A 23,095-nucleotide genomic window follows, 5' to 3' on the forward strand; every position below is an offset into this window, starting at 1 on the left:
TTTCCATTGCTCTTAACACCTAGCTCTCAGCAAAACAGGTGCCCAATTTATAGAAAAAGCGAGCAAGTGAATCTGAATGAATCAACCATGAATGAATGAATATATGAAAAGAGATTAGTTTTGCAGAAAGGAGCACCTGCACGCCTAAGGCATGCCCCCAAATTGTCCCAGCCCCTCTGAAGTCATCAAGGAACACAGCACAAATCCCATCAGTATCAATCTGCCTTTTCAGAGAAATTACAAGTTCTCCTTCCCTTGCCCTAGCTAGACAAAGATCTGCTGCACTCTGTCTTTTAAAGCGCCTCCTTCTTAAAAAGCTGTGCAATCTTGGTCAAGTTACTTAACTTCTCTGAACTTCCGTTCCCTCATCTGTTAAATTCTGGAGAATAATATCTGCCTCATGAGTTGTGATAAAGATTAAATTTAAGAGAGAATTCAAGAAAAGTGACTACCACATTGTCTAGAGTACATAATAAGCTAAAGATGCTGGCTACATTTTTGGACCAGATCACAATACCATGATAAATATCAATGGCATAATGGTTCCATGTTGTTATAATGTAACATCCACATGCTTTCATTCACTCTCCTGACATCTTCCCTGTTTACCAGTATCAGACTTTTTAATGTTTACAGAGAGAATGGAGCAGGTTAGCAGGTCTCAGAGGCATGATTGGGTACAGTATCATGTGCAAACAGTTCTTCATAGATGCATGTTAACAAATGTATCCTGGGTTGATGATGACGACAATTCATTCCCATTTTGAAGCCCCCTGCATTTTCCACTTCTGTCTCAATCTGAATCTCCTATCCTTGTAATACCCATAGAGCTTCCCTCACTTCTAAATCAGAAGGACGAGCACCTGCAGCCACAGGAGGGGAAGTTTAGGATCCGATGCCTGCAATATTTTTCAGACAGAAAACACTGTCTCAATGCCTCTACCCAGGAGATGGTAAACTACTCTGACATCTCAGCTGTTGCCCCTCCAAGCAGATTCACACGCCTCTCGGCTAACACCCGCTCTGGGCAGGCATCTGATCATGTTTACAGTTATTCATTATGACTGGCTATACACAGATAGTGCCTTTGGTGTCAAACCGAATGGCCCCATAGACCCCTCGTCCAAGACAGCTGGAAGATACAGACATACATTAAATAAGACACAGACAGGAAAATCACTTTCACTTCCTTGAGATGGAGAGAGACTGAAGCAGATCTGCCAGAGTCCTCCAGAGCTCCGGTGTGGGAAGGCCAACAGCAAGCAGAGAAGGATCAAAAATCTGGGGTGCTTTGGGGTCAGAAAGCTTGCCAGAACAGCGTCTGTGGGTGTCTGCAAGCAAATATGCCAGCAAGGAAAAGAACTGTTTTGCAGGGGACTCATCTTGAACCAGAAGGACCAGTATGCATTCTAAGTGCCAGGGCACATTCCTGAACCTCTCAGCTCATTGCACATCTATTGTGATTCCATGCATCTCTCTGTGGAAGAATCTCTCCAAGAACACAAAGTGGAGAAGTGCCCTTCGCCACCTGCCATCATCTAAATGGAGAGTCACGGGGGAGGAGGGAGATAATGACCTGAAGAGATGCCCTCCAGTCCTCAGAATCCACTATAATGAAACTCTGTTTAAACAAGGGGAACTTGCATTTCCTCAAAAGGCATTTAGACACAGTCACATAATTGGGAGTGAATCAAAGAACTCTAGAAAGAGCGGCACCTTTCCCCACAGACACAGCTGCATTGAAAAATCAACCCGTGGCTCAAAGGGAAATGAGAAAACACAACTGGTGATTTCTAGCACGGCATCCAATCTTCATTTTTGTGATCCCTCAATTCTCAGTTCAAGTATAAACAGACTTTATTTTCCCTGAAGTAGGAAAAGGATTAAGTAGGCAGGATGCTTTCTGAGTTCTGTGTAGCATATGTTCATAAGCTTTGCTTTTGTAGCTTTTATGGATTCATTCTGGAGTAGGGTTAAGCCGGAGCAAAGCAATTTGGCATGCTTGCATTTGCTTTATCAAGAGAAGCAAGTGCCGTCTGCAGGGGCCACCCTGACCTGAGCAGCAAAGAAGCTTCCTGGAACCCTGAGGGGGATGCTGATTATTTTCCTTATAGGGATGCTCACGCTGAGCCATCCTCTTTGCAAAAACAGTAAATGAGCTTCATGCAAATTATCCTCAGGAAAGTGGCGGCCCAGGGGACAAGAGTGATCATTATCACACAAACTTAATTTCTGGCCAACTTCAACAATCACCCTGCCGTATTGTGCACTGCCACACAAACTCAGGGTCAGCATTCCAATCCACCCCAGCCTCAGGACCACGTTCAGCAGAAGATGCGCTTTCCAAATCTGTACATCCACTTCTATATGTCATATCCACACTACGGAACACAGTGCAGCCCTTAGTGATGATGTGGTAGAAGAATTTTTAATATTCACAAGACAATGTTAAGTGGAAAAAGCAGTACGTACCATTTTTTAAAAAACATACCTACGTAGAGAACTGACTGGAAAGAAATACCCCGAAATGCCATAGGTGGTCATCTCTGGGCAGTAGGATTATGAGCAATTTCTATTTTCTTCTCTTCTGCTGATCTGTGCCCCAAATATTCTAAAAGGCAAATGCATTATTTTTGTAATACAAATAAAGTAATTATAAAGTGATTTAAAGGTACAGAATGGCATTTACAAAAGGGCTTTTCATCTGCAAAACAAAGAAGCATTTCCATTAAAGTAATATAATTGACCTGCTCCATGGAGAAAGGACTACCACGTATCTCACATTCAACTTTGTTATTAACACCATCACTAACTACTTAAGTACGTGCTGTGTGCAGTGCCCTCAGTAGGCATCAGTACTCAACTAAATAAGTCAGGTAGTAACTAAGTTCTTTCTGTCATAGAGACCTTATCAGTGTTATTAAAGTTGGAGAACCTAAAAAGCAGCATTTAACAGAGGTGTTAATCCATCCACCTGCCCTATATTCCACCTTCTCAGAGAATCTCTCCCCATCCTGCCAAGTAGGATTAAGTAGAATTAAGTAGACAGCCAGCCAGGTGGCCGGTGCCCAGGCCACAGCTGACGCCAGCAAGGTGAGCACCTGACCTACCTCAAGCCATTCAGATACTTTCCCCCGGGAAAGAGGATTTGGAGTGCGGAAATTCCTGTTAGTCCCTATCGGTCCCTTGGATGGAGCAGAGACAGCTGCAGGGCAGTCAAGGTGGACCTGGCTACACGGAGCAGAGCAGCTAGGGTGCAGGCAGAAACAGTGGTGAGAGGCTGCACAGCTCCCAAGACAGTCACTGCCTTTAGGAGGAGATACTGAGAGACAGTGAGGAGCGGACATGTTTATCCACTTACCTGTCCTGCTCCCATTAGCTCCTGAGGGTCAACCATTTCCTGGTCCAGTGATCAGGTCCAACCTGCCCTTGAATCAGTAAGCTGTCCTGTGGCCTTTAGCAAGTGCCCCATCTTTCGTTGTTTTTGTTGCTATTTGTTTTGTTTTGTTTCTTGAAAACAAATGATTCCTAACTAAGACGTAGTTACAAGGGTCAAAACTTTGAACCCTCTCTCCTCGCTCTGCATGGCTGCTTCCCCCATCTTGTCCTTCCTTCAGATCTCAGCTAAAATGTCGTTAACTCAAAGAAGCCCTCGTGGACCACACATATGAGGAGGTCTGCTCTGTTTTGCCTCCTGTTGTTTCCTGAATAGGACTCCACATAACTTTTAATTATATATGCATTGGTTGTTAAAGAGTTATGCTCTGTCTCCCTCTCTAGAGTATAAAATCATCAGCAGGGCCCATGTTTTTTGCACCTCACACAGCACATTCCTGGTACACTACAGGAGGTCAATGGTGTTGAATGCATCAGTTATTCAAGTACGTGAGTACATATTCATTTATTCAACATACAAATAATCATTAGGCACTTAAAATTTGCAAGTCGTGGTCCTTTCTCCATAAGGAACTAATGATTCAATGAAGGACATTAGGTATATATGCAAAGACAAGAAATGGCCACATAGAAGACAAGGCTGAGGGCCTATCTAACAGCCATCCTCTCTTCTGCCTTACACGTAAAACCCCAATTTTATTGAGGTGTTCTCCCTCCACAAAGCCATGTGTCCAGAGAAGGTGAGATCACCCCAGCTCAGGGGTAAATCCTGATTAGTTTAAACCAGAAAATGGGTTACAGCTGCTCAGATATCATCCCTTTAGCCCCTAGGGCAGCCAGAGCCTCCACCCATACCCCCAACACACACACACACACACACACACACACACACACACACACCAGCCACCTCCAGCTGTGAGCAGCCTCTTCTGTTTACTTAATGTGCTGACCAAATGTTATCATTTTCTATGTGTACCATGACAAGAACAAACTTAGATTGGAAAGCACCAATCTAAGCCAATCAAGGTAATCGCATCCCGTGTGCCAGTGTCTGATTTAGGAAGGAGCATGTGGCTGCAATCAGCCAAATGAGACCTGAAGGGAAGCCTGCTGGAGGGGTTACAGGAAAGGCCCATTGCTTTTAAAAAGGGACACACAAGAAGAGACAGTCTCTTAGGCCAATGGATGGTGCCATATGTGCAGATAGCTCCCCAAAATGAAGCAGCCATCTTAGAACCATGCAGAAAGCCAGTCTGAGGACCAAGTCAACACACTGGAGATAGCAGAGGAAAAAGAGCAAGAAATGGGGACTTTAATGACATTGTTGAGCCACTGAATTAACAAAGCCTGGAGCTGCCCACCTCAGGATGCCTTGCTCTTTGAGATAATTTATTTTCCTTATTCTAATGGGTTTTTTCATGTGTTCAAACATAAGTTGGTAGAGAAATTCACAAAATAATTGATAAAGCTTAGCAATCTGTCAACAGCTTAGTGCTCAACATCCTCTCCCTGCTGCACAGTGACAACCATCAAAGGCACCCTGGTGGGTTCCCAGTTGCTTGGCACCAGGGAAAAGTGGATTGAGGTTGGATTCCAGACATTGCGAGCCAGGGTTCTGTAATGCCTTCCCATCAATCATGACATCCATGAGGCTCAGCGGGTAGACAGGAGAGGGTGGGAAGCTCTTTTTTTTTTTAATTCCCATATTGTTTAAACCATTTTGAGTTGACTTTTTCATTATTTGCAGCCAAAAGCATCTTCACTGATAAATCTATCTTCACATAATTAGCAGAAAATTTATGTGATCTCCTTTGAGCAAAAGACTCAGGAGAAAATGGTGCAGAGATTCATAATTCTGCCCACATTCCTCCAAATCTTCCGATGATGGGTCTTAAGTAAATTTTTCCCAAAAAGGAAGACAATTGAGTTGCCAGGAAAAGACTTAAGCACGTGATCTTCTGACACGCTCTCCATCATGAGAGTCATAAAGCACTCCACAAATGCTGATGCACCTCCTTGTCTCAGTGGCAAATTGGGGGGCATCATAATTTAAAGATATCATTTTGTACTTTTTGTTATCCCTCCTGCGTATCTTTTTCCCTTTCTTATCTCAAGAACGTCGACAGAGTTTGCATTCCCTGTGTCTCAGGGGCATGGCCAAAAGCAGAAAGTCCTAGAAGGCAATCCCTAATCCTCCCAAATCTGGCCCCTAATAAAGATTTTTCTTTCAAAAGCCTAAATTCGTGGAAAGGCACGTGCTAGACAACAGCAGAAAGGACAGGGGTAAAGACAAGTTTGGCCTGTTTTGTTTTCTTTAAAACTGTTCTGTTTCCTTTGATTCCACCTGTTTAGGTGGAATTGGGCTTTCCTGATATTGGGGAGAAGCTGGAGGTTTTCTAGTTCCTTAAAGTAGTGGAGGCTGGCATCCTGCTCCCTGGCTTTTGATGGGGATGGTAAAGGGATTTTGGGAAAATGAATATTGGGGCCTTGAAGCCACAATGAAAGATCCCAGCATCCTTTGCATAGACACAGCAGGGCCACCTAACACTGCTTGGACAAATAGCCTCTCAGGGTGACCAGAGCTGATTAAGGATCAAAGCCCTTTTTCCTGAATGTTCTGTTCTGTTGCAGACCTGCATCACTTCTACATCAATGACACTAAGTGAGCAGAAACCCCAAACACCCCTGAGATAGAACTTCCCAACATTTAGAGAAAAAAAAAATGTGACCAAGTATGCATGCATGATTAAAACTAACGCATGCAACATTCAAAACAATTTTTCAAAATGAAACCTTTAAAATCAGAATATAAACCTGGTTTTTATTTTTAATTGGCTTGACATGTCATGATCTCCCAAAAGACACCATACTACCAGGTCAAGTTCCCACTAGTTCCTCAATACATTCCTGCCAAGACATGCTACCTTAAAAAAGGAAAATTAATTGTAAGACAGACAGTTCCGTAGCTGATGAACGTTACTGAATATTTTCAAAACATTCAAATAGACGGCAATAACAGAATGCTTTTATTTTAATTTTCTCTAAATAATGCCACACCCATTCATGAGAAATGACTACATTTCCCTCAAAGTGCTGGGAATTAATGAAGATTGAATATAAAGAAAATAAGTGCCCAATATGCATGGCACTTTAAATAGTTGAGAGTCCCAAATAATACAAAAGCATTTTCAAGTCACACATGGGATATGAAGTGAAAATGTTCTTGGAGGAAATCTTCTCTAATAATACTTACCTACTTCAGAGAGCCCTGGGAAGCTCTATTAACACCAATGGAACACTTTAGATCTTCAAATAAAAGGACTATGGAAATGCAAAGTATTATTATTATAGTTCTGAAATAATTTCACACCTAGGGATGAGAAAACTCCAGGCCAAATTTTACTGCTTCTCTCCTGACTGATAAACAAGAAATGTCACAAGCATGGGGGTGGGGGGTGGGGCGGGATGGAAATCTAGCAGAACAAAGACATCAAAGTGTCTCTTTTACTTGGGTTTTGTACTTCCCTAGATGTCATTTTAGCGGACTCGCAGAAAAAAATGAGTCTGTTTAAAGTCAGGGTTAAGTACAGGGACAGTGTTCTTATTGTTCTTATACCAGATAAAGTAACAACCTGCTGAACTGAAAAAAATAACCTTGTCCACTTCTACAGAGCACAGTTACTCCCAAAGCACTTGCCAAACTTAAAAATGGCCGGATAAATCATTACCTGAATCACCCACCAGTGCGATCTCACCTAGGAGGTCAAAAAGCAACTGCTTTAACAGACACCAGCATTTCTGCTCAGCTACTGAGAGCACTGCACAAGACTGTCGTTTGTTGTTGCCCATGGAGGTGGTGGTGGTGGTGGTGATGATGGTGATGATCGTGGTGGTGATGATGGTTGTTAAAAAACAAAATTCAACTGTGTGAAGTAAAAGATCTTATTGGCTTTATTCCACAATTCATGAATTGGGCAGCATCACATCCAGCAGAAAGAAAGGTGCTCCAAAGAGCTGTACAAAATGGAAGGCTTTTATAGGCAGAAAGGGGGCGAGACAAGGAAGTTATTAGCAAAAAGTGAAACGTTCACCTTCTTTTAGGGGAAGGCAGGAGTCTACTCAGCAGATTACCTCACTAATGCTGACTAGGTAATTTCAGACTGACTGGTTAAGATCACATTCCTGGGGAAAGCTGAAACTGCAACTGGGTTAAGTATTAAGTCTCAGTTTGGTGATGTGGGCTTAGCACAAGTCACCCGATTTGGGGCCTGTTGTTCCCTTTTAACATGGGGATTATGGCACAGTCATGCGCCACAAAACGACATTTCAGTCAACAACAGACCGCATATACAACAGCGTTCCCATAAGATTAATACCATATAGCCTAGGCGTGTAGTAGGCTATTCCATCTAGGTTTATATAAGCATGACGTATCCCTGTCATTAAGTGACACACGACTGTAATGATAGGATATAGAACAGAAGTTCTCAAACCCTGCCAATCAATGGAATCACCTGTGGAGCTTTTTAAAACAGATCTTGGTCCCCAACACAGATTCTGAATCTCTGAAGACAGAACTCAGGAATTCTTTTCTTAATGTAGCCATTAGCATAATAGTTCAAATGACAGTGTTTGTAAATAACATCATGATTAAGAATGCAAGCTTTGTAGACAGACTGGCTGGAGTCCAATCCCAATTCTAACATGTATTAGCTGGTGACTCTGGGCAAAACACTTAGCCTGAAGCCTCAATTTCCACATCTATAAAATGGAAATATTATTACTACCTACCTCATAAGGTAGATACCTAGGAAAGTAAGCAAAATTTTAAAAGCATATATTAATTCCAAGAAAGACAAAACGTTATATGTTAAAGAAAACATTACCAATCAGACCAACATGATAAGTAAATACTACATATTGATTTAAACAAAAATTGTGATATAACTATGTTACGAGGTGGTGGGGACCAGAAGCATAGGAGTGGGGAGTGTCAAAAAGCTATTGCTAAAATTGATATAACAGGAAAAAAATAGTATCAGCACATTATTTAGAAATAGTAAACACAAGAAGTATCAGAGTTGAAAGCTGCCGATTCTGGGGAGGGGGTTGGAAGAGAGAGAGAAAGGTGATAGGAGGGGTAGATGTTGCAGTTTTTCCATATTTCCTTTTTAGTGCTGTTTTATTTAAACAATGTAGATATGTTACTCTGATAAAAATAAAAAAGAATTTTAAAAGATAATTCATGGGGGCCGGCCCTGTGGCCTAGTGGTTAAGTTCAGCGTGTTCTACTTCGGCAGCATGGGTTCAGTTCCCAGGCGTGGACCTACACCACTCATCGGTGACCTTGCTGTGGCAGCAACCCATATACAAAATAGAGGAAGACTGGCACAGATGTTAGCTCAGGGCGAATATTCCTCAGCAAAAACAAAACAAAACAAAAAGATAATTCATAATGTGTATGATATTGAATTTCTTTATATACTGGAGTTCACATAAAGTTTTTCAATTTACCAAAACATGCTTTTTAAAAAACTGATTGACGAGGCCGGCCCGGTGGCGCAGTGGTTGGGTGCGCGCACTCTGCTGCAGCGGCCTGGGGTTCGCAGGTTCGGATCCCCGGTGCGCACCGACGCACCGCTTGTCAGGCTATGCTGTGGCGGCGTCCCATATAAAGTAGAGGAGAATGGGCACGGATGTTAGCCCAGGGCCAGTCTTCCTCAGGCAAAAAGGGGAGGATTGGCAGCAGATGTTGACTCAGGGCTGGTCCTCCTCACACAAAAAAAAAAAACTGATTGATATAATCCCTCCAACTGTACCATCAAAACGTCTAGTTCTTGAAAGTGTACAATAAACACTTACTATGTCCCTGGCACACTGTAAGTCCTAAAAAGACATCTGTTGAACTGAGGATGGCAGAAAGAAGTTCCTTCGTGCAATTAAGATTGCAGCAGGAAAGCACACCTTCTGGGGTAACTGACGTGAATTTAATGAAGGGTGTGGGCAAGGTTAAGGGAAACCAAGAAGGGAGAGTCCAGTACCCAGGAGTTGACAAAAATAAAACTGTTACCACCCCAGAATTAAAGGGGCAAAGGGAGGGAGCAGTTACCAGAGAATGGAAAGAGCTGTAGCTGCAGAAGAGAGGCCCCATAAGACCTGTGGCCTTCCTTAGAGGAATACAGCCACTGCCCACCCGGAGTGCTCTAGGAGGGTAGCGAATAATATTCCAGCCTCGCACTCTCAGATGTTTTCCCAGTGCCTTCCATTGGCTAATCCAACGGGAAGCCAGAGAGCAAGGGAGCCCAGGGAACGCTGACAATAGAGGTTAGCCTCCTGGGACACAGAGCCGGTCAGAGGAGTGAGGATTTGGAGGCACAAATAGAGAATATCCAGCACAAGCACTATGCAGAGTTTTGGTTTTATTTTTGTTTTTTAATTTACTTCCCTTTCCTACTCAGCCTCATAAAACAAGCTCTTGATTTTCCAATCTGTTTAATAAATATATATGGCATAATAATAATAATAATATATTGATGTTATGCAGCACTTTACAGTTTGCTAAGCACTTTCATTATCTCTATATCATCCTCAAAACAGCCCTATGCAGTAGATAGGGCAAGGGTTATCCTGATTTTACAGGTGAGGAGGCTGAGACTTAAGAAAAGTTAGGTATCCTGCCCAGAGTCACAAAGCTAGCAAGTGGCAGAGCCCAAAGGAGAAGGCACATTTCCCAACACTTCACCTGCGGCTCTTTCCACTACACAATGCTGTCGTGCTATTTATTCACAGTAGGAGTGCAAAATTGATGGCCCTGTGAAAAAAAATCATTAACCAGCTTTGTTCTAGGCACTGCACAGAACACAGAAGTAGTCAACAGACAAGACACGAGGGGAAATAGAGCAAACTTGCCCATTCCATTCTCAGGAAACCACAGGCAATGCCAGAGACCGAAGTAATTGAGTTTTCAATCACATTTTACACATCATTGAAAAGAAGGTGTTCAGTAGGGCAAGAGAAATGTTCAAAAGAGAAATAAAAATTCAGGGGAAAGTAGAAAAATATTTAAAGAGTTTTGTTTGGGGATGCTGGGGTAAGTAGAAGGAAATCACAGTCCCTTACAATCCCCATGCCACAAAGAGACCAGGCCCCAGAAATCGGAGGGATGACCTCTCTGCTTTTCTTCTCATTTCCACTGCACCCCCACATACACACACATCCTTTGAGAGCTTAGAGAAGCAGCCAAGAGTGACTTTTTTTTTACCAAACACAGAATAGTGGGGAGTTCAGCAAAATAGCCCATTTTGAAATACTAATTGAGAACTCTGCACCTTTTGTAATCTACTGCAAAACATCCAGCTACTCATACATGATGAAAAAATGTAATGAATGCTATTTTAATGGAAAACCTCCAAACATACTCCTTTATTCCAAATCTAGCTCCCTAATGTGTAAACTACTCTATCACTTAGGGTTCTGTGGTTGCAAGCAACAGAAACCAATTGGCTAATTTAAAAAGGATTATTGGAAGGAAACTGGAGGCTCAGTGAATCCATGGCAGACGGGAAAATAAGGTTTGGAGACGGACATGGAGGCTAGGAAATGGGAACTGCTACAGTGGTCTCATAGTAGGTATTGTCAGAGCAGAACGCCCACTGGGAGAAAGGAGAACCCCTTCGCTCACGATTCAAATTCCAAAGAAGGAGCACCCCACTTAACAAAGCTCGTGGTCATGCACCCATCCCTAGGCTGAGTGTAAGCCCCTGAGTAGAGCCCCTGATTACAGTTCCACTAGTCTAATTACCTCAAAAGGATATAAAATGCTATTAGGAAGGGAAAACAGATACCAGACAGGAAAAAAAGGGGAGAGTAGAGAGGTTCCTCTCTCATCAAGGCTTTCTGCAAAAATTTCTTAAGAATCTAACTAGCTAGCAGTAGATCACTAATTTCTTAAGACTGTATTAATTAGTAACTGACCACACACAGCCAAAGAAAATATTTTCCCTGATGCCTACAAAACTTCAACCTAACAACTTCTTACTTCCAGAGGCCTCACTTCTCATATTACCTGAAAGTTATCTTTTCATTTGATTCCTAAAGACAAAGCAGAATTTGCCCTTCTTTAGTAACAACACGTTCATTTTGGAAATATTATCCTGAAGCTTCCACAAAGTACAGACTTCTTAAAATATCTAATGAATAAATGCATAAGGATACTAATGCTGATGCTGCTGATGATGATGATCGTAATATTAATAATAGCAGCAGCTGCTAACTCTACTGAGTACTTACCACGGGCCAGGACCTGTTCGAAGCCCTTGATGCATAATAATTCACTTAATCTCCACAACAACCTTATGAGGAAAATAATATTGTTATCCCCATATCAGTTTAGGAAACTGAGACAAAGAGGGGGTGAATAACTTGTCCATGACCCAATAGCTAATAAAAGCCAAACCAGGACTAAATCCATGTCTGACCCCAGAAAACCAATTCAACAGAGCATTTTTATTGAGAATGGAGGAAATGGACTGTACCGGTGTGAAAACACTCTGCAAGAGGAATGTGAGCAGCATAGCTATACCTAAAGATGGAAAGGTTCTGAAGATTGCTACATCACCACTTACTCTGATCATTTATGAGAACTTATTTCTAAAAGCTATTAAATACTGCTTTATTCCAAGATGTGGCTCAATGGTCCACAGATATGTAAGTTATACGGCTGAAAATAAGAAATAGCTACTTCTTAAGATAGTTTTTTCCTCACTAGTGGCCAACCATTACAGAAAATTCCAAGCCAACCAGCTTTCATGCACCAGAATTTAGTCATCCCAAAGCAAATCCTCAAAATGGTATTTTTATGACTCATGTTTTGATTATTCAAAAGGAGTTTTCTCTAACTTCCCTATAAAATTCTTTTTCACCCTCAAAATAAACATTAAAAATTCATGCCCAGAAATAGATTTGTCATAAAGTTAGGAATAACTTAAAATATAAGGTAAATCAAAATGGCTTTTGAACTTTTAACTCAAGTGGTCTCGGTCATGACTGCTGTAATAAAAACGACAGAAAGAAAACTAAAATTGTCAAAAACATAATTGATGATGAAAACAAATGTAAAATTATGGCATATTTCACCGTGGCCACCAAAGACTCTTGATGAAACTGCAGCCCTATAATTCCCCAGAATGAATTCTTTAAATTAAAATACTTCATGCAGAACAGAAATTAAACAATGAATCAAAGAACAATGCTGTACAGCAGTACGCTTATAAATATACCTAGCAAAGGGGAAACAATTACATTTTTCCATGTAAAAATCAACTCAATTGTAATGTTTCACAGGAGGCCGAGTAGGTACTTTTCCCACTGCTTTAAACTTGGAAGTTCACTGCCTGTAATTCACTTAGGGTCCACAGTGACTGGGTGGAATGAAATTAGCTACACCAAACTAGCTGGCTTTCTCCTTTCTACAAAACCAGCTTCTCCACGCCACTGCACAACTGACTTTCATGATAAATTTCATCCAACGCAATTGAAATGCCACTCTGCATTTTATTTTAAATGCTTTATTTGGCCAGCTGGTTTTATTTAACTATTGACCAGAAGTGGTACGAGTGCATTCTTTTTCCTTCTAGCATTAATCTTAGTAAACTTAGCTCCATTGGAATGTCTTAACTGCTGAGAAGATAGCAAAAGTCAGCAAGCATACAATGGCATTTGGCTACCCTCAGCACATCATTTTCTTTCCTCCTGCTTTCTGCTAACTATTGCTCAGCACTTTTGCCTATAAGTGAGGACAAGCAGGGGGTTAACGAAGTTGTCCTGTCAGCTATATCTTTAATCCAAGTGTTTAAATCTCTGAATAAAAGAAAAATCAATGTTGTAAAGGCAATGTTTGTCAAGGCCACGTAATAAATACACTTACCTTTACAGACTGTTCTCAATGGATTTCCCTTCTTTGCTGAGCTTCAAAGCTACAAAGAGATAAAAACGAAAGCCCTGAGTTATTTGCAAGCAAAACACCAAACATTTTCTCTCAATGTCTCTAAGTAGCATTTCCATATACTATGGTTTGTGGTGCTAGCCAAAAAAACCATTGATAGAATTTGTGCCTCGCATCTCCTGCACCAGAGGCCAATAAAAGACATAGCCATAAATTGAAAATGGTGCACACATCTACCTAGAATTGAATCACACAAACCTGGCCAGATCTACAGTCAAATCTTTTGGGGTGTGAACTCCTCAAAAGAATGGGAGTTCTGTTGAACTTATAAAGTGCAGAGATGAAAATCAAATTAAGCATTATGCAGCATATTCGATCTGACTGAGCATTTTATTTTCTTATTTCTTTTATTGTCATCTTTCTTGCACACTCTATTTCCACTTCCCTGAAAAAGTTTTACTTGGAGGAGCCTATTCCATTTATACGAGGTGCATGGTCCTCCCAACCCAGACCTCACCACTTGCCCCCATGAGTATAAGCGTGCAAGCTTACAGGTACAATCCCTCTTTCTCTAGGTAGAGTGCAGCCTTCTCTCAGCAGAGAGAAACTCACAAAACAGAGGAAGCCACACTATTTCAAATCAAATCTTGACATGTTACATTAAGCTGCCTTTGGCCACAACATACTATGCACTGACACACACAAGTCAATATGATAGGAGATCTGGTAAATTATAGTTGTTAAGCAATGGTAATAACTTAAGGTTTCAAGGGGCTGATTCTATAGCAGTCCAACACTACTCATATGGTGACTCCATAGTCAAAAATAATTGGAATATGACTTTCTCATTCTTGGTTAGGTCCTAATGTCTCCTAAAGGTGCAGAAGTTGGGAATAGCCCACTACTCCATGGTTTTCCCATGGTTCTCTTTTTTTCCTTCAATATCCTAAGTAATTGCTTTAGCCCTTATTGTGCTATTTCCCTTGACATCTCCCTATCCCACCAAAGAATCCATTACTACTGATGCATGACCACCAAAGAATAAGGTCAGACTTCTGGGCTGTGAGGTAAATCTTGAAATATTAATGTAGGCCCCTCCGTGGGACACCATCAGAAATTTCTTCTTCCCTCGTGTTATGCGAATTGCAGTAGGGCTGGGGGAAGCATAATTTGAGGAAGGCTACTATTGAGTTTTGTAAAATCTGAGTGATTTACAGTCTGACAACATGAAGATCGAGCTATATCCCCCTCTCCTTCAAACACATAGTAATACTAAACAAAATACAGTGATAATTTAAAATATGTATATACAAACATATATCCCCAAATAGCCAAGCTCAAAAGAAAACACCAATGTAAAAAGATAACGAATGTAGGAGCCGGCCCAGTGGCGCAAGCGGTTAAGTGTGTGCACTCCGCTGCGGCGGCCTGGGGTTCGCCGGTTCGGATCCTGGGTGCACACCAAGGCACTGCTTGGCAAGCCATGCTATAGCGGCGTCCCATATAAAGTAGAGGAAGATGGGCATAGATGTTAGCCCATGGCCAGTCTTCCTCAGCAAAAAGAGGAGGATTGGCAGATGTTAGCTCAGGGCCGATCTTCCTCAAAAAAAAAAAAAAAAAAACACAACGAATATAAATTTTCTACAGTGAAAGACATGAATCCTCTTGAAAAAGCACACCAAGACCTCAACAAGATAAATAAAAGCAAATCCACACATAGATACATTAGAAAGAAACCACAGAACACCAGAGACAGAAAGAAAGTCTTAAAGTCAACCAGAGAGAAAAAAACAGACTCCTTTCAAAACAAGTTGCCATCGGCAAAAATAAAAGCAAGACAGCAATGGAATAACATGTTCAAAGTACTAAGGGGAGAAAAGGTTCAACAAAAATTCTATACCCATGCTAAACCTATCAGTCAAGAATGACAGAAAAATAAAGACATTTTTTAGAAAAAAAAGATTGTTTATTGCTCACAGTAGTTTACTTTTGCTGAAAGAAATACTAAAAGATATACTTGAATAAGCAGGAATTGATCCCAGAAGGAAGGAATCAGGAACAAAAAGCAATGGTGAACAAAGAAATTAGCAAGCATGATGATGGTAAATCTAGTAAATTTAATAATAAATAATGAGTATTGAATAATAATTACTAAACCCTGGCTGTAAAAAACCCACAATAACAATAATGACCAATTGTTAAGGTTTGCAAATAAGGTGAAATGGGTGGTTGACCACAAGAATATGGAGGGGGAAATGAATTGTTTAGGAGAAAGAAAGAGATACTTTAAGTTGTTAAAGATATGCATTAAAGCTACTGATTAACTTGTTTGAGGATAACCAGCATTTCTTTCTCTATGTATATAACCAAAGAGACCCTTGCATACATGCTCACAGAGATGCATACAAGAACGTTTAGAGCAGCACTGCTGGAATGGCAAGAAATACCGAAAACAACCCAAACATCTGTCAGCAGTACAATGAATAAATACATTTTTACAGATTCTTACAATGGAACATTATACAGCTTTGAAAAATCAATGAAACAGTTATATCAACACGGATGCCTCTCAAAAATATGACGTAACACAAAAAAGGCAAGCCACAAAAGACTACATATAATGTTATTTCTTATATATAGCGTTCAAAGAGGTGAAAAGAAATACTATCTTTTTTTGGAATGTAAGTGGCAAAAAACTATAGAGAAAAGCAAGGTAATGATTTACCTTTACCTTACAGAATTCAGGCTATATTTATCTTGAAGGCAAGAGAGGAGATATAACAGGGGAGAAGCTTTGGGGGGATTCTGGAATATGGTAATGTTCTATTTCTTGGCCTGGGGAGAGGTATCTGGATATTTAGTTTACTATTTTCTTTTTTTACTAGAGATACACTTTCAAAAATTATTTTGTATGTATGCTCTGTTTCACAATTTTAAAACATATGAGAGTAATCACCAAAAGAATAGAAACGTCCAAACCAATGGAGGGAACAACATGGAGAAAAGAAAATCCAATCAATTCTCTATAGAAGACTGGAATGAAAGAGAAGCAAAGGAAAGCACAATGAATAAAAAACACAGAAGAAAATATTTAAAATAAGTTCAAATATGTCAGTAATCACAGTAAATAGATTAAATACATCTATTAAAATAAAATTTTTTCAAAATGGATTTTTTTAAACCCAGAAACACATCTAAAACATAAAAAGAGTTTGAAAGGAAAAGTATAGAAAACTATACACCAAACAAATAGGAATCAAAAGAAAGTTGGTGGAAATAGTATTAGGCAAAATAGAAGTAAGCAATAATATAATACGTATTTGTATTGGTTATCTATTGCTACATAACAAATTATCCAAGAATTAATGACTTAAAAATAACAATTTATTATCTCTCATGGTTTGTACATCAGGAATTCTAACAAGTTACCGTGAGCCCGCTTTTCTGTATGCCGCAATGCCTGAGGCCTCAGCAGGAAGACTAGAGGGTTGGCGGCTGGAATCATCTGAAGGCTCATGCCCTCACATGTCTGCCAGTTGTTGCTGAGGGTCAGCTGAGACGTTAGCTGGGGCTATCAGCTGGAATAGCTACCTGTGGCCTCTCCACGTGGCTCAAGTCTCCTCACAGGATGGTAGCTGGCCTTCAAAGGCAAGAGTTCCCAGAGACAGCCAGGCAGAAGCTGTATTCTTTCTGACTTGGGCTTGGAAGCCACATTAACACCACTTACACAGCACTCCACTGGTCGGGGCAGTCACAAACCCCCACCCAGATTCAAGGGAAGAAAACAAAGACTCCATCTCTCAGTGGGAAGAGTGTCAGTCATACCATAGGAAGAGCACATGGGACTGGAAAATGTGTTGGTGCGACCACCTTTGGAAAACACAATCTGCCGCGGCATCTTGTACAAGTACACATGGAACCGAGGCCAAAACTCACCATATATTAGGTCCCAAAGGTAGTCTCAAAAGACATATAGAACAGATATCAAACAAACAGTTCTCTGATCACAATACATTAAAGTTAGATATTGATTATGAAATGAGATTTTAAAAATATGTTTGAAAATAAAAATCTTTATGACAGTTTCCCTTTCTGAGGTGGCACTGGACAAGGCCATCGAATAAACCTCACTGCATTGGGGTCCACATCTGGAGTCAAGGATCACCAGTTTGGTTGTGGATATATCGCGTTTCAGGCGCCTTGGAGACATCTAAAAGAAAATGCCCAGGTAGGGAGCTGAATATATGTGTCTGTAGCCCAGAGAGGAGGTCTGAGAGTGGTGAGTTATCCATAAGAAGGAAGTAACTGCAGTTGTGAGTATGGAGTGACCGTCCAGGGAGATGGTACAAAGTAGGAAGAGAAGAGGGCCTAGGACTGATCCTTGAGGAAGCTCAACATTTAAAATCATACAGGAGGAAGAATGGCTGCCAGAGAAGTAAAACACAAACCTCAAGTGTCACAGAAAGGTCAAGCGATACAAGTACTAAAAACTCCCTCCATGACGGTCATCGAGGAACTCAAGGAGAATGGCTTTGTGAACTGATGGAGACAGAATTCAGTTTGGAGTTGGTTAAGAAATAAGTGGAAATCATTAAAATGAAGCCAGTGAGTACAATCCTAGACACATTTGGGTATGAAAGGGAGGAAAGACAGTAGCAACTGGAGGAGGACAAAGGACTGAAAGAGGGGTTTCTGCATGAACAGAAAAAACCCGAGCACGTGTCAAGATGGTGAGAAGATCCAGTTGAGACAGAGGTTGAATGCAGAAGAGTGAGAAGAGTAACCAGTACTGAAGGGTCCCAGAAAGTCGAAAGGGCCAGATGGTGGGACTGGTCTTAAAACAGAGCTTTGGTCTCACCTTAACCATATAATACCTTGTGACAGGCACTCACACTATTGTTTTAAATTATTACTTTCTCCTGTGTGTGTGTTTTATCACCTTAATTAGCGTCTGAACTCTTTGAAACCTGCGGCTTTTATTGTTCAAACGAACCCCACCCTGCCTAAGCATTGTGAGCCTTAGACTCCATACCAGCACCAAACAGTCATTCAGGAAATATTTGTTGAATAAACAAGTGCAAGTGGATTCTTCAGTCTTTGTACACATCTCCAGTACACAAACATTTCCCAAACATTTGTGCATGTATGTGCGCTGGATGTCCAAGGCGGGAGCAGGTCAGGATCAGAAAACTCTTGTTCCGGTGTGCTTTGAGTACCTATCTCTGGACAAAAGTCAGGAATAGCCACTCACCTAGCGCTCTCCTTCCCATGTTTGCCTTGATGCAAAAATCCTAGGACCTAAACTTCTCCAGGCCCAGTGCAGCTGCAACATGTTACACCACATCCCACCCCTCTCATGCCTAACTCATCCCCATTTTATTTTATTCTAGAGCAGACGGACTGTGTAACCTTCATATGACCCCCTGCAAGACATAATTACATTCAAATGAATCCAAATAGGTTCGGGCTTCAGCTGCTCTTAAAAGACGTGAAGGATAGCCTCCCAGAACATCTTTACCAACCCCAAACCCCTCACTCCATTATCTAGTCCCTATCTCCCTTAAAAATCAGTCTGAAATTAAATATAGAAACCTTCCTCAAATATAGAAACCTCCTTTGATTCTGATTCATCTTCTTCCAGTTGAAACCTACCTCTGGGAACCATCCAGCCACACCTTATTTAAGGCCACATTGCCCAGAACTGCGGGATTGCCTCGTTGCATTCTGCAGCCCTCTCCTGACTGGACTGCCACTTTAAGGGATTGGTTATTTACCTTTTAAGTCTTTAACAATTATCTATATACCTAGGAAAGAAGTCTGTTCACTCAGGAATGAAGACAAGACACAAGAATGAAGACATTGAATAAATTCAGCTCTCATTTTCGTTCTTATGCTACGTTCAGTGAGCAAATTATTGCAACATTCTTTCAGATGATAGCCAATTTTCAACTAAGAAAAGATTCTTAAGCCTTTTTTCTACATATCGGTGAAAACCAGCCAGTTGGAGAACATAGCCCTGGTTAAACTACTTGATGACAAATGAATATTTTAAACGCATGGAATTATTTGAGAATCTGCATACTGATTTAAACCCTCACAAGACAGAGCAGCAAAGACCCCAAAAACTTGACACTTCTCAGGTATATTCCTAGAAGTTTTATTTCAATTTATATGTACGCATTTCTTATAGCGTATTTTCAGAATCTGTGAAACTCCGATATATTTAGAGTTCAGGGGAGTGATCAGAATATTTTAGTTTTGTTATTCACCTAGATAACTAATAGATATGTTAGTTATCACATAAAATGTATGTGAAAGTCTTTCCACTAAACCACAAGTTCAACAAAGATACAGACCACATATGTCTTGCTCAATACTGAATCTATATTCTCTAGGACAGTGTCTGGCACATAACATACACTCAATAAAATTTGCTTAATAAAGGAATATTATAAGTTTGCATTACTATTAAAATTAAAAACTGACTGAGAATGCTTAAGTTAGGGTTAGTTTTGTATTTTTGTTCTTGTTTCTTTTCCTTTTCTTAATTTGTACTCTAGGCTTTCATAAGATGAAAAGATCTCTTTCTATAGAAGCCTATATTTCTGTGGCCTGAGACACACATACACACACACACAAACACAACACAACACAATACACTCTCACCACACCTTTTCAATGCTGTCCAGTATTTGCCAGGAATTGGAAAAGTAAATTTGCCAAGTAGCACGAGCTCTGGAAAATCGTTAGGTGACATCTGAGGAGCAGAATACCAATCAGCCAATAATTAGCATCTTAAAATTCAGAGTTATAGACAAATCAAATTCCATGAAATCTCAGGGAGCATGACCCTGGCTGGGTCGGCACCCTGGCTCTGAGGAGTCAGTTGCTTTGTCTGACCACCTAGACAAGACTAGAACGTACCATGGTGACTCGAAACCCAGGGGAGACACTTTGACAATGTGACATTTGCACAGGGATGCCCTAACGTGGCCCCAGTGTGTTTTCTCAGAATGGGATGACATTTCAAGTCAAACAGTTCTGCTCCCAACAGCACAAACCCTCCACAAACTCTAATAACCTGAATTTGAGAAAAAGAGGTTCATCTCTGACAGAAACTGAGGTTGTACAGACACAATATTGAAATTTTTAAGGAAGTTCAAACCAGATACTCATTGTTTAAACTCATTCATCATCATTCCATCATTCCATAGACCTCAGATAGCCTTAGTCTAAATAACAGTTCTCGTTTGAGCAAAATCCTGTTCTTGGAGCATCCACACCAGATACTTTTCAATGAATATTGAAACCAGTTACAAAACTGTGCTACCAACAAGTATGGAGAGTGATTGTCAGTGCAACGTGTCCTCACCAAACCCCTGCTGCCTGGAACTGCTGTCCACATGCAATTCCGTCCAACGATGTAGGGTCACTGCTGTTATTGCTGCCTCCAGCCTATATAAGGTCACCTTTCTTACACGGCTGATGCATTCTAAAGGAAGAAACAGAGAGGCTAGAGAACAGCAACTCCCCGTTTGGTTTCTGCAGTTGCCCACGTGACTTGGCGAATGCACCCTTAAGAGGAGTCCCAGATAAAGGATTGAACCTCCAACCAGACTGTCCCAGCCCTCGGGGTAGATGCTCTGCCTCCACCACATAGACTCATGTGCCTGGTTTAAATCTGCTCCCATTCTGAGCCAAGGGTGACTGTTCTGCCAGGCCCCCACTCTACTGCAGGGTCAGGCAGCAGCCTGTGCCCCTCCTGGCTCCTGGCTCAATGCTCGGATGGCCCAGCTACGTCACTGCAGAGAGGGAGTCTGGTTGTGCCCTCCTCTGAACTCTCCATCTGGAAGATTCTCTGGCCTCCTTCCCTCTCATTTTTAATCTGACAGACACTGCTGGACAGGGAAACTCAGAGCAGACCAAAGTTCATCTTCCTTTCCCTGCTTCTCGGCTGGCATAATCACAGGGGTAGAATGAGGTTGGCATGGACCAGAATGCCAGGAATTAAATGAGAGTCCCTGACCACTGGACCACACTAGTCCTGCCTTCCAAAGTCTTAATTAGTCCTCCTCCGCCTGGCATACCCACTTGCCTTTGGAACTCAGGGAGGTGGCCAGGTAAGATGCCATGCTCACAGCAAGTATTCAACAAAATATTGGTTGAGAATGGCGGTCACAAATGCCTGCTGGCTCATGGCTTTGCAACAACAGTCAGTTTTGAGGTCTGGGCCCCAGCGGCAAGATTTCTACTCCCCTTTCTAATGCAGACAGTTCTAACAGTGTTATTTTGTGTGATATTCAGCCACCAACTCAATTTGGAAGCAAAATGATATTAACAAACAGTGGCAGACTTGACAGACAGGCTGTTGAGCCTGCGGACCAAAACAAAGAACAAAAAGAAAAAGAAAGGAAGGATTGATGGCAAATGAAGGGAGGAAAATGAACTCCGCAAAGAGAAATGAGGAGGATTACGGCACTAGATACCTCAGTTCTACGACTCTGAAATGAGCTGTGAACATAACAACGGACTCAAGGTTGGAAACAATGGGGGAGGGGGGTCACAGAAAGGGGACAGAGAAGCAGCCTTTGGGAATTTTGATACTCGGACAGACTCAGGGCTAGCAGTGGAACAGATTCGACAGTGAGTAACATTTGAGAGGTTTCAAAAGACAATGAGTCTTAATTCTGTCCTGTTTTGCACCTCTTGAACTACAATGACACACCAAAATTTGCTATTTTTCTAAGAGGACATTGACAGATACAATGGAAACTCTGAATACATTTTTTCCCTCTGCATTCATTATCTCTGGCCCTTATCCACAGGCCTATTGCAGACTAAATTGGATTTTGGATCACTGGTACTGAGGCACTGCAATTAATTAACAATAGAAACATAATATTTACATCTAGGCCTAACAACATCTGACATTTAAACTATTCTGCCAGTCGGGCAAATTCCATTCGACAAATTTTTATTTTAATGAACATGACAGGCCACAGTTTACACGATAGGCCAAGAAGCAGAACAGAGTTGATCTCTTGGCATGTGCTTTCAAGGCCTGGCCATGCTGCAGGGGAAACAAGCTGGGGCACTGTCATAATAACAGAAAGACCAGACCCCCAGTTCTACCCAGACACACCAAGGACACACGTCCCCCAGCAAAGATCCTAGTATGAAACCGTCCTTGTTTCCCGTGCAAGCTCACAGTTAAACACCCACTGCCCCTTAGGATCCACTGGATAATTTTTCTGTCTTTGGGCTGCTGAAATTTTCTTTGGGGTACTAACATCCTTTAGTCCTTCCTAATTAAAAAGTGGTAAACGTTTTGCAAGGCATCCAATGATGTGCAAAATACACAAGAGTTGGAACTGATGCAGCTTTTTCAGTTGGCACAAGACTGGCCTTCCGTATTTTGCCAGATGGTGTATCTCAGTAAGTCCCCAATCCCTGACTCAAGTGAGGGGCACTGTCAATATGATGCTGCAGCAGAGATTGTCTTTAAATGCTGTCTTATTTTGCACTATACTAACAACATGGGCCTAACATTTTTTCTTGCTGAAACTTTCACAGCAAAAGAAGTTTTCATTTTCCTGTGACTCATTATTCAAGCCAACAGAAGACAGTACAGATGAGGAGAAAAATTCCATCCCCATAAGAACCATGTAAATGTGCTAGACATCAATGTCAGAGACCAGATCTTCAGCCTGACTTCCTATCGCTCCTCTATGGGTTACTGGTCTAAAGGACACTGGG

General features: G+C 41.3%; 1 protein-coding gene across 4 annotated transcripts in view; it reads right to left on the reverse strand.

Annotated features, from left to right (window-relative positions):
• The window catches only part of FHIT (fragile histidine triad diadenosine triphosphatase), a 1,358,981-nt gene that overhangs the window by 1,317,798 nt on the left and 18,088 nt on the right, over positions 1-23,095 (reverse strand). For all 4 annotated transcript variants that reach the window (XM_087431269.1, XM_087431270.1, XM_087431266.1 and 1 more), the window contains exon 2: positions 13,322-13,370. The gene's annotated coding sequence lies outside the window, so the exon portion shown is untranslated. The remainder of the gene's footprint in view (positions 1-13,321; positions 13,371-23,095) is intronic.

The sequence above is a fragment of the Ceratotherium simum genome, chromosome 5, assembly GCF_057802395.1.
Source record: "Ceratotherium simum simum isolate JZ-2026a chromosome 5, ASM5780239v1, whole genome shotgun sequence".
Taxonomy (NCBI): domain Eukaryota; kingdom Metazoa; phylum Chordata; class Mammalia; order Perissodactyla; family Rhinocerotidae; genus Ceratotherium; species Ceratotherium simum.